This window comes from Nycticebus coucang, chromosome 11 (genome assembly GCF_027406575.1).
Source record: "Nycticebus coucang isolate mNycCou1 chromosome 11, mNycCou1.pri, whole genome shotgun sequence".
NCBI lineage: Eukaryota > Metazoa > Chordata > Mammalia > Primates > Lorisidae > Nycticebus > Nycticebus coucang.
The window spans coordinates 108,261,411-108,274,507 of NC_069790.1; the positions used below are offsets into that span (position 1 = coordinate 108,261,411).

At 37.4% G+C, this 13,097-nt stretch overlaps 1 protein-coding gene across 2 annotated transcripts in view; it reads right to left on the minus strand.

Moving 5' to 3' along the window:
- The window catches only part of PTN (pleiotrophin), a 116,196-nt gene extending 115,382 nt beyond the window's left edge, over window positions 1-814 (minus strand). For both annotated transcript variants that reach the window (XM_053553520.1, XM_053553519.1), the window contains exon 1: window positions 405-814. The gene's annotated coding sequence lies outside the window, so the exon portion shown is untranslated. The remainder of the gene's footprint in view (window positions 1-404) is intronic.
- Window positions 815-13,097: the final 12,283 nt, after the last annotated feature.

Consider the following 13,097-nt stretch of genomic DNA (forward strand, 5'->3'; position numbering starts at 1 on the left):
AATCACCAGCTGGCAAGCCCTGGGGACCTGCTCCCGCGGGCAGCTCCACTTTCTCTCTTCACTATCCAGCCACAGACACACCTACTAAAGCTGCAGGTTCTGCAAAGAGCAAAGATGCACGCTCCAGCCCGCCCTGTCTTGTTGTCCGACTGGTAGCTGGAGCACCGTCCAAACGCGTGCTTGACACCACAAAAGCTTCCACACCCCAACTAACTTGATCTAGCTCCCACCAAATATGCCTCCGTTTGCGTCTGGAGCAAGTCAGTTTTGAATGCAAAGACATAAGGCAGCGTCTCTCGCCCTGTACCACCCTTCCTCATCAGCGGGCGCCAGGAAAGTGTCACCGGGTGAAGACAAACTCACCAGAGACCCCTCAGAGAAATCCCAGGTTCCCGCTCACTTACTTTGAGTTGCAAACGTCCTCCGCCGCGCTCGGGCTGGCTCCGTGGAGAGGGGCGAGGTTTGCCGCTGCAGCGTCCAGGTACCCGGCTCGCTCCTGCGGGGCGCTGCGGCTCTGCGCGCCTTCTAGGCGGTGACTCACTCGTCTCTTTCTTCCCCTCTCTCCACGTTGGGTTTGCTCTGCTCTCCGGCTCTCTTTGGCGGGATTTTTGGACTGGAAGGCGGGGAACCTGATCCTGCTTTTGACTCAATTACGCCCTGACTGGGAGGGAACGGAAGGGAAATGCAGAATGGGAGGGACGAGAGGAGCGGGCAGGGAGACGCGGGCTGGGCCCGGGGGGAGCGCTCTGCGCGCGCGAGCTGGCTGGGAAGCTTATTAAAAGCAGAACACTCGGGGGGCCGCCTCTCCCGGCAGAGCAAGACGGCGGATTTGAACCAAAGGGCCAGGGGACCGAACACTGTTTAGTTTTCAGCAAACAGACGGGCCGCAGTATTTCTTTTCCAAACTCTATGCATGATCTATTCTTCAGATGGATGGCATAAGAGATAATGGTTTGAGCCGCACACAATTTTTAAAAGAACATACAGTATGAAAAAGCAGGCTTTTCAAAACCAGGCCCTCCTTATCTCACAAATGGCAGGTACCCCAGCTGTCAGTTTCGTCTTACCTGCACTCCAAAAAACGTGCCAAGTACTTTTCCAAATTGTCACAAAGTGACAGATGTCTGAAAGTTCCCAATTAAGTGTCATTTTCCTTTAGGGGGTTCTTTCCTTTTTTGGCTCCCTTGGTGTCTATAGTGACCTACTTAATGACATGTTTTTGACACCTAACAATTTAGGGGATTCATCAAGGTAGCTCAAACTGAGTATGTAAAACTCAGAGGCTGGGCTTCCTGTCTTTCTGGAATTTCCATTCCATTCCCTTGAAGAAAGACATTGGGGTAGTGTATTTAGAATTGTGTCACACATAGATAAATATTAATGATACAGAAAATATTTTTTAAAATATTGTGTAAAATTATAGAGAAGTATAACGCAAATTTCCCCCAAACATTTTCAAAATGTAAATTTTGAGCTATTTCTGCCACTTACCAGTTTTTTCCTGCTCCTTGGCTTGTTCTCCTTACTTATTTTTATTTTTCAGGTTGTCATTTAATAGCATCCACCCCCAACTGGTTGTAAAATGCACTTAGATTTCTCATAGTTCTGAATTTACATTCCTTCATTTCAAATCGACACCTTATATTATTCTTAATATATACATTTACTTAAAACCATCCCTAACTTTGAAATTAGAAGCATTGTTTTGTAGCAAATAGCTTGGGATTTGGGAGTCATAGATTGATGGCCATCTGGAGAAATGTCCCGTAGAGGCATTAAGTGGGGTCAAAGAAGTGATTCTACAAATAAAGCTTTTACTCAATCAAGTGGTGAATCTTTTTTTTTTTTTTTTTAAAGGAGAGGCATCAGAAATTTACCTCCACAGCTTTAGGTTGTCACTATCACCTAGAGTCCGCAAATGGAATAAATAAATAAGGAAGCTGTGCTCCGTCCTTCTGCACACAAACTTATGGTTATCCATCTTCCTTTTATGATTCATTTTTTTCCATAAAATAACCAATATTTGTTTTAATCTAACTTCTCCTGTATAAATCGTGGAGAAATGCACATTATCATTTTTATTAGCATTTTTCCCAGACCTTTGATTGTAAAAGATGTCTCAGCATTTACCAACATGCCATGGGGGGTGAGGGGTGTGGGGAGGGAGTTTCCAGGCCATTAAACAAAGGGTTATCCAATTTCTTTTTCCACCTAAACTATATCTCAACATCTACAAATGTAAAATGGTGCTTACCAGTTAGGTGAACCATGCTTGTTTGATTATAGTACTCATCTGTTTGGTTGATAAAATAAGCATGAGATTCCCATGATTTTTACTTAATTATATGTGTTAACTATAAAGAAAAAGCCTTTACTGTTTTTTTATATTATAGTTAACACATATAATTTATAAATTATATTCAACACATATAATTTCACTGAATTATATATGTTACATAAAAAAAATGACACATACCAAAAAAATGACCCTTTATTCAAATAAGTATGCAGGAAAATGACATCAGTGGTTATCAACTGGGATGTAATTTTGCCCCCCAGGGGACATTTGACAGTGCTTGTAGATATTTTTGGTTGTCGTAACTTGGGGGAAGTGGTTTCCCTAGATCTAGTGAGTAGAGACCAGGGATGATGCTAAACATCCTTCAACAAATAGGACAGACCCCCACAACAAAGAATTATTTTACCCAAAACGTTAATAGGGCTGAGATTAAGAAACTCTGATGTTATTTATCATTGTATTTTAGAAATACAAAGAAAGATTAAAGAGAGAGTGTTTAGTTCAATAACCAGAAATCTATGAGATAGAGATCAGTCATAATTTAATTCAACCCACCATTTACACCAAAGTTTAATTAGGACATATTTTTTTTTAAATTCGCCCTGAAAGGATCAACCTCAAATCCAGACTTCAGCCTGTGGCATTGTCATGGGTCTTTTGATTCAAGAGTTCAAGTTATTTCATTCAAGGGGCCAACATTTTTTGAGCACTTAACTTCTCCAAAAAATAAGACCCTGAAGAAAAACATAAAAATCCTGGCTCTCGTGTGTCTTATATTGTTGTTTCTAATTAACTAACTAAATATTTATAAAGACATGATAAATATATACCACGGAAAACATAAGACAATGCAGGAAGATAAAGTGTTGGTCTGAGAGGAAAAAGTCTCACTAGGGTGAAATTTGATGAAAGACTTTAGCACACAAGTAAATATTTGGAAGAAGAAACCCCAGGCGAAGGGACAAGCAAAAGCCAAAGCCTGGGATCTGGCCTTGCCCCAAGTTTTAGGGGAAAGGGAAGAAGGATGAAACCTGGTGAGGAGGGAATAGACATTAGGGAAGAAGGGGCCTGCATCAGTAATTCCACGGTAGGGAATTTTATTTTCACACTGAATGAGGTGGGAAGCCATTAGGAGTGACTAAACCTGACTCCGGTTTAACAAGGTCTCTGTGGCTGTGCTGAATAGACCACATGAGGTTGAGATCCCAGTAGGAGGCGACTGCCTTAATCCATTGCACAAAAGTCTTCCCTTTGTTCCTGTCTCTTGTGAAGAATAACCAACTCCAAACTTGCCCTTTCAAACTTTCTCTGCCCCCAAAAGCTCCTGTCAGCAGTTACTTTGGCTTGCTAAAGCCTTCTTTCTCTCCAGTTCTCAGCCTTTCTAGGTATAATTAATGAGACCCTGGCACGAGCATTACCCGGCTAAAATATAACTAATACAAGGTGATTTGAAATCATAGAAATTATAACATGTCCTAAGGGTGTTTTGAAAATGAGGCTGCTGATTTTCAATGGCAAACACAAAGAGAAGTGTGATCAGCCTGGAGTTTAAAAATGCGACAGAACCTGATGAAAAATTTGTCAGCCTGTCTTTGGGACTGCCTACTTGGCAGGATGTTTAGATGCTTGATTACCACTCCAAGTTCTCCAATATCCCTAGAATGTAAAAGGACAATTCATCAAGCTATCACACTGTGATGGAGGCCCCATTAATACATTTCTTTCCTCCTTTCCAAAACATTTCAAAGGTAATAAAAAACTTTTACTTTTTTTTATTGCTGTGACTAGATTATAAACCTTTCTTCTATATTAGATACATTTTTGTAAGGATAATGCTAGTTTTGATTTAAAAAAAAAAACAGAAAATGCAAATGAAAATGGCTTAAATAATTAAGAAATTTATTTCACAATCAACATGGGTTGGTAAAGTCAGTGCCTTAGAGTTTTCAAGGACTCAGGTCTTTCCATCTTTTGACTATGCATCTTCAATTTGTGAACCAAGCTCTTAACTATGGTTCAAGGAGCTTCAGGTACATTTGGCCTAAAAGTAAAAGACACCAAAGCCCTACCAGAGAATAGGTCAGCTTCCTTAGGCATATAGCCACACAGGCTGCACCAGCAAAAGAGAGATGTAACATTATGGAAACAAACAATAATGCCTGCTATAATTCCTCCCTGAAATTAAATAAATTTGAATTTTTTTGGTTAGTTTCCTATGAATCTAAATAGCTTGATGCAAGACCCTCAGTCTTGTCCTTCTTATCAAGAATTGCTAAAATCAAGATTCTACATTGGCAAAACAATTTAGAAGAGCAGGTCTAGGATCTGACCTTATTAAATTGCTACAATAATCAAGATTATTGTGTAGTATTGGCATACAGATAGACTTGTAGAACAATGTGAAACAAAATGATTAACTCACAGATAAAATCAAACTTATTTCAATGGAGAAAGGAAAGTCTTCCCAACAAATGGTGCTGAAAGAATGGGCTATCCACATGGAAAGAAATAAAGAGATAGAAAAAAGTTAGGCTTCACTCTGACTTACACAGGAAATAAGCTCTAAAATACCCAAAGAAGGTTGATCATACATTACGAGAACAAAATATACAGAATATCTCTTATGAACATGATGCAAAAGTCTTTAACAAAAATCATCAAACCAATGTCTGTAATGTATAAAAAGTATAATCTGGTATATCATATTGGATATTTGTCCCAGAAATGCAATTTTTGTTTTACATTTATAAAATCAAACAATGTAATTTACCATATTAACAGATAAAGTAGAGAAAACAAGGAACACATCAATTCACATAGGAAAAGCATTTGACAAAATTCAACACCCATTCATAACAAAAATTCTTAGTAATTTAAGAACATCAATGAATATCTTATTCTGATAAATCTACAGCACTTTCCAAATAAAATCAAGAACAGGACAAGAATAACACTCTATTTTACTAGAGACAGTAGCCAATACAATAAGGCCAGAAAAAGAAATGGAAGGCATAAGAGGAAGAGGTACAATTGTCTTTATTTTCTTTATTCGCAGATAACTTAAGTATGTACACAGAAAAATATCAGGAGTTCACAGAAAAGTTTCTAAAGCTCATTACTGACACTAGTGAGATACAGGTAAAATAACAAAAATCAATTTTATTTCTATTTTTCACAACAAACAATTAGAAAATGAAATATTTTGAAATGCATATCAAAAACATGAAACATTTAGGGATAAATTGAACAAAATTTGTCCAAGGCTTATACACCAAATCATCGAACATTTCTGACAGAAGTTGTAGAATGCTTAAAGGAATGGGAGACATTCATCATGTTTGCCAATTTGAAAGTTAGGATGTACACTCTTCCCAGATTTATTTAAAAATTGTACATAATCTAAACCAAATCCCAATAAACATTTTTGCAAAAATTAACAAGTTGAAACCAAAATTTACGTGTAAGTGCAAAGGACGCAGAGTAGGTAACAAAGTTGAAGGATTCACATTACGTGGCCTTGCTATAAAGCTACAATAATCACGATTACTATACCACTGGTGTATAGATAGACTTCCAGGACAAGGAGAAACAAAATGATCAACTCACAAATAAAATCAAACCTATTTCAATGGGGAAAGGGAATTCTTCTCCACAAATGTTGCCGAAAGAATGGGGTATCCATATAGAAAGAAATAAACCTGACACCACAGACAAAACTTAATAAAAAGTGGATCATAGGCCTAAATTTAAAAGCAAATGCCATAACATTCCTAGATTAAAACAGAAAAAATCTATGTTACTTTGAGGTGGGCAAAGATTTCTTAGCTAGTATGTACAAGGGACATATTGTTATTAACTCTAATAAATTGGACTTCATCAAAATTAAAATTTTGCTCTTGGAAAGCCATAATTTAATTTAAAATAAGGATTAGAAAATCTGGACAATGCAAATAAATATTATCAAAATTCATGCCTAAATAAAGATTGTGGCCCAAGGTATTTAAAGATCTCATATAAGTCAATCAAAAGCCAATCAATCCAGTAAAATAATCAATTCAATTTATTTAAAAAATTATGCAAATGCCAATAAGCATATGAGAAAAGCTTAGTATCACTTGCCCCATCAAAGAAATGCATGCTAAAACCTCAATGAGCTTCAAAGAGCTGAAATTTAAAAAATTGGCAATCCCAAGTGTTGATGGGAATGCAAAATAAATAGTATAACCACCTTGGAATACAGTTTGACAGCATCTCATAAGTCAAGCTTGCACCTTCACATGATTAGATTCTCCTAGATTTGTTTATTAGACTTTTCACTCTTAAATATGAGGTTATTAAGTATGAAATGTTTAATTTCCCTCAGAAGTTTGACAACTATTATCTCTGAAATTTCACTTTGATACTTTTTTTTTAAATTGTGAAGGGATATCTTCATACTTTCAAACAGTACATTTTCATTTGTGAATAACTTTTTTTTTTTTATTGTTGGGGATTCATTGAGGGTACAATAAGCCAGGTTACACTGATTGCATTTGTTAGGTAAAGTCCCTCTTGCACTCATGTCTTGCCCCCAGAAGGTAAAAAAAAATTTGCAGCAATTTTTCTGAAACCATGGTCAAAATTTTTTGTTATTTTCTAATACGAGTTCTGTCATGAAACCAATGCATCACAGATCTCGAAATAGCAACAAAGTGTTTGGGAAAGATGTGGCTAATGAATGCATAGTATGTTGACAGATTGAGAAGTTCTGATCTGGTGATTTTAATCTTGAAAATGAGCCACATGGGCTACCTAAGACCAAGGTGGTTAATAACGAACCAAAAAAAAAAAATAAAAAAAATAACGAACCAAAAGCTGTAGAGGAAGTGAATCCATCTCGACCTACGCATGAATTAGCAGCAAGATTTGGTGTTACTATTCCAACAATATTCGACTGTTTGAAACAAATCAGCAAGGTAAAGAACCTGGACAAATGGGTTTTGATGAAGTAAATGAGAGTCAGAAAAGAATTCCCCTTGCAGCTTGCCTTTCTTCGCTGCCACAAGAAAAGGTGATACATTTTTACAGTGTGTTGTTATGTGTGATGAAAAATGGATTCTCTTTTGGCAATCTCCAGCATTCGGTGCAATGGCTAGATAAAAATGAAGTGCAGAAGCACAGTCCAAAACCACATATTCATCAAAAAAAGCCAATAGGGTCTATTTGGAGGTCCAATGCTGGTGTTATCCACTACCACTTTATGAAAACTGGTCAATCAATTACAACACATGTCTACTGCAACCACCTGATGAAATGATGAGGACACTTGCAATTAAGCAGGCAAGACTAGTCAACAGAGACAGGCCAACCCTCTTGCAAGACGATACTCAACCACATCTCACAAACAACCCTGCTCAAACTACAGAATCTGGACTTGGAAACTCTCTGTCATTTACCATCTTCACTAGACTTTGCACCAGCTGTCATTTCTGCCAGGCTATGCACCAGTTCTTGCAAGGAAAAATACTGGATTCTCATAAGCTGTGGAAAATGACTTTCATGATCTCATCACCGCTTGCTCTCCCAGCTTCTTCATTGCTGTTTTAACCAGCTACCCTTAAGAGGACAAAACTGTGTTAATAATTTATGTACATTCTTTATTGGTTGTACCACTTCTTGTCTGAGATACAATAAACTAAGCTTTTGAAATTGGACATCTCATATTTAATGACCTAATATTTGTGCAAGAGAAATATGTGTCCCACAGAAAGGCTTCTACATAGGCATTCACAGAATCTTCACTCTTAATGGCTCCAAATTAGAAATCCATCACAGATGAATGTATTCATATAATTTAGTAGATTCATTCAATCAGATATTATTTAGCAATATAAAAGAATAAGTTACTGATAGATGTAAATATGAATTAACGTCAAAAACTTTACACTGAACAAGATAAGCCACTTAGGAACCCATACAATATACTGATTCCATTATATGAAATTCTGGGAAAAGCAAACCTAGTTTATAATGCTGATAAAAAAAATCAGGGATTGCCTGGGACAGCGAGTTGGGGAGAGACTGTTGGAACCTCCACACAGTCTGCTGATGCTCTTGTTGCAAGGAATATGTCTGTGTCAAGCATCATCAATCAGACTGAACACATCAATGGATGCATTTTGTTGTATATAACTGCAATGCTTGAATTTACCGCAACAAAATTTATTTTAAAAAATAAAATGAACAGACAATGTGAGGTACTTGCTAATAGCATTGATTCCGCAGTCAGATTGCCTGGTTTCACAGCCTAGCCATTTCACTACTGAATATGTCTGTGGCTTTGGTTAGTTACTTAACCACTCTGTATCCGGGGTTAACATTTGCTGAGTAAGGAGAACAGCATTTCCTTCTCCATAAGTTTGCTAAGAAAATTGAACTGTTAACATGTTTGGGATGGTTGGTAACTAACAAACACTGTATCGCCACTTATTAACAAAGAATCTCTAAAATTACTACATGAAGGTCTGAGCTAGACACTGAGATAAATTGGTACTAGACCCGTGTGACAAGGAATTATGTTGTGAAGTAACGAATCCTTTATATACATAGAAAAGTTGTATCCTCAGAGTATCAAAAGTAATTCTTCCATTTTAAGAAATTATTTTTATTGTCTTTTTTTAAAATTTCAGAGTGATATAAGGGTACAAATGATTTATATTGTTTGCATTTTTTATTATTCTTATTGTGTCCTTTCCCGAAGTGAATTCCTAACTCCTATTTTTAACATACATGCAATTGATAGACAACCGGAAATTGTCTGCAGGGTGCAGGTGCCTGAGATTCTGCCCCAGGAGCAGCCCATTCAGGCAGCACGTTCCTTGTGCTCAAAGAGATTGTCTCTGGCGCCACTGACAAATGTTTGAGTTTACAGTAAAAGGCTGTTTTTTCTGTTCGGAGGAAAAAGCTTCCACATCAAAGATTAGGAAAAATAAAGGAACACAAATGGGATTTATATTGAGATTAGAAAAAAATGTGATGAATTGAGTAGGAATGGCAATAATTCCAGATGGAGAAGCCCAAAGAGGTTCAGAAAGAATTCTGGGAAAATAGTTCAGAGACCATTTTGGCTGAAGCAAATCAAAGAGCCAACGTGAGTTGGGGCAAAGTTTATCCTGAGGCAGATCTGAGTCCTCCTTAGTATAGACACTGCAGAGACGTCAGAAAGTTTTCAAATAGACACAACACAGGGTATATTTAGGAAGATAAATTTGGCAGCTGTTTAAAGCATGGGGATAGCCTAAAAGAAAAAAAAAATCTATTAAGAACCTGTCATTCTGTCTTTCATTCAAGAGTCTAAATGTTGATAGCATCAGATAAGATTTACTTAAAAGGCATTATCTAAAATGTGGCCTTTATTAGTGTCACATTTTCTTATGGTCCCCAGTGTGTTACTTCTGTCATAGCCACGTAGCTCTCCCCAGGGCCTTTGCACATGACATGCTTTCTTATGCCTCACAGATTTTCACTGTTTTCTGCCCTGTAAAGTCTTCCTTGATTTGCTACGTTTACGCAAATCCTACCGTTCAGTCAAGTTCTTTCTGCTGTGTAGATCCTTTGTAAACATAGCTGAGCGACCCAGAACCAGCACTGCTTCTCCCAGAGCTCACTGTTGGTTTATTAAAACCGATAGCGAGTGGTCATTTGGAAGGAGAGCAGACACAAGAACATGGAGTTTTAAAAACGAGCAAATTTATCAATGGGTTGTTTTTTGGCTTTGGATAAATCACTAATGGCTCTTGACTTTCATTTTTTCTTGTATCTAAAACACGATGAGACTAGTAATCTTAAGATTCCTGCCATTCCTAACATAGAAGTAGACACTTTATTTTATGTGTTTAGAACCCTTAGGCAAAATATATTCATAGGAACACAATCCACATTTCTTTTAATTTCTGTCTGTAATATTGGCATCCTCAGCAGTACAGCAACACAACTTTCTCTGAATAACTAGTGCAGAGTCTTCCACGTCTACCTTGCTATTTAATGGTTATCATGAACCCTGCAAGGACAGATGTCATTTCTACTACGTCATAGCTGTGGAAGCTGACATTTGATCTTCCAACAAAGAGGGTAATAACATTGCACAGGGGTGTTTATGTCTTATCTAAGAGTTCTTCTCTCCCTGATTCTTTTGACCTTTCAGCTAATTCCAGACAATGTACATATTTTGTACATGGGATTAACTGACTTTTCACTCATGTCAATTCTGTAATACGTGGTACATGTATAACAAAAAGGAGCAAGATTATGCACACGTACTCAATTTCAACTTTCTCTAAAATACTAACATTTTCTTTCTTATGTCAGTAGATATTTTTTAGGGGAATTGGATGTGAGCCTGAGTCATTTTGCTATTATGTGTTGGGGTGCTGTAGTTTATTTTAAGATCAGTTTTTATTTACTAATTCATGCTTCTAGTTTTATTTTGGAAATGACTTTCAGTTTCCATAGGTCATGAATCTCGCCGACAAGATTATTATTATTATTATTTGAGACCAAAGTTTCTCCTATGGAACTTGACAGTGCACTTTCCAAGACCCAAATAGAATGTGACTCTAGGACATATGATTACAGGTGGGTTCTGCAAAGCATACATTATGTACACACACACAGATACACAATTGCACGCACAGACACAAAGGAAGGAATTGGAGGAGGTTGACCAACAAATGATATACTATAGGTGGCCTTTGCAAAGGCTGCACACACACACATACACACACACTCATTTATCTAGGAGTTGAAGGAAAGAAATGTGCCCACAAATTATGCTTACCAAATTATTCCTTGAGATGAAATTTCAGAATAGTAATTAGTTCATTAGAGAAGGAGAAAGAGAAGGGGAAAGGAGAAGAAAAAAAAGAAGCCTTAAGATACTGAATACCTGGTTTTTTCAAGGTTAACTTTCAGTACCTTATATCTATAAAGCAATTTTTCTTTCAAGGACATACCAGACTATCCATTTCCTGCTAAACGTGCATAACGAAATAGATACAGATGTTGGAGAACTGAGTTGGAAATGGAAATTTTCTTCTTGCTCCTAACAGCTCAGAGTTTGCAGCAATTTCTGCTTCTGCCTTCCTCACCCCCACCCTCATGGGTTTGAGTTGTGCATGAAAAGGGAGATTCTGTGACTATTATCAATGAGACAAAGAAATGAAAGCTCTCTAATCCCTGGGCCAAGCGCCAGCCGTCCCACTGTACAGGGCCATTGGCCAGAAATCCCACTGTATGCTGGGCCCAAAGCCAACCAGGATTGGATACAATGAGTTTCACAGCCACCTTTTCAGAGCTGACAGCAAATGTCGGGACACCAACCGCCTTTGATAAGAGCTCCAACTTTCTCTCTAACATTTCTACCCAATAATAATAAAGCTTTTTTTATTTATAAAGCGGTACTCTCTTGAAGATTGCTTAGTGCTTTTAGAGACACAAACTCATTCATCTCAATACTCATAGTGAGAGGAGGGGAGGCTGGTGGCCAAGACTGGGAAATCAATATTCTCTTCCTGTTTTGAGAGAGAGAGAGAAACACACACACACACACACACACACATATTACTTTATGCAACAGTTCATTCTATTATTGAAATTTCTACACAAAAGTTTCACATGAATATTCTTCCTCAAATTAAATATGTTTGTAATGAGCTGACCAAACCTTGCTGTGTGATTCCTAATGAGTTGTTTACTTAGAACGTCTTCTCTCCTCCCAAGACCCAAGGCCTTTTGAAAGGCCAAACACATACACAAGCCTGTTAATACTGGCACCTCTCATCGAACTTTCTGGCTGTTTCAGATTTAAATATTGATTTCTTTCTCTCACTCTTTCTGTCTCTTCACAATCGCAGCAGCTGCTAGGAAGTGGGGAATGTCTTGCCAGAACACCCGAGAGAATATGAATGCCATTAAAATGTTTTTTACCTTTGACTTTATTGTTGCTCTGCAAAGCTCTTGAGTAGCTAGCTGAATATTAGGTAACCAAGAATGAGTCCTCCTCCACTGGGGAAACATTGGATCTGATTTCCATTAGTGATTCTGAATTATTTAGTGGTAATGGAGTGCCCCAATCAGCGGCTTTCAGAGTGGTGGCCTCTGTGTCCATTCACATCCAGTTTGTATTGAGGCCTTCTTTTCTTGAAAACAGAGCATGCACAGTTTACAACTTGTTCATTTTAATGATGAATAGTTTGAAAGAACACTTACTTTCCAAGAATTAAAGTGAATATAGGACATATGCAGTATGCAAAATGAAGTTTGGCATATAAAAGATTAAAAGAACTGTAAATATCTTATTTAATCGCAACCTGTTCCCTTGTCTAAGTCTTGTCATAATGTACTCTGGCATCTAATTTTCAGATTTTGCATTTTTGTCAGACTGTAAGTGAGTAGTAATTGCTGTAAGAAGTTAAGTTCCTAGCCCTCGTGCTACCCTGCTAAGTGGTTTATATTGAATAAATTGACATTTTTTACTGACACTGATAGATATTACAGTGGAAACTTAGACAAGAAAATAAAAGGATAAAAGCCTAAGGTGTTGATAAAAGGACTGTCTTTCTCTCTCTCTTTCCCTCCATATGTATACACACACACACATACACATTTATCTTTCTGTTTCAATATATGTGTAAAAGAGTAACCAAATTCAAAACAATACAACTTACCACTTTTTATAGGTTTGCCAATTTTTCATTACATTGTATGCTTCGATAGAGATGAGTCAGCTTTGTGGATAACCTTGTCAATGTTACCGAGGAAG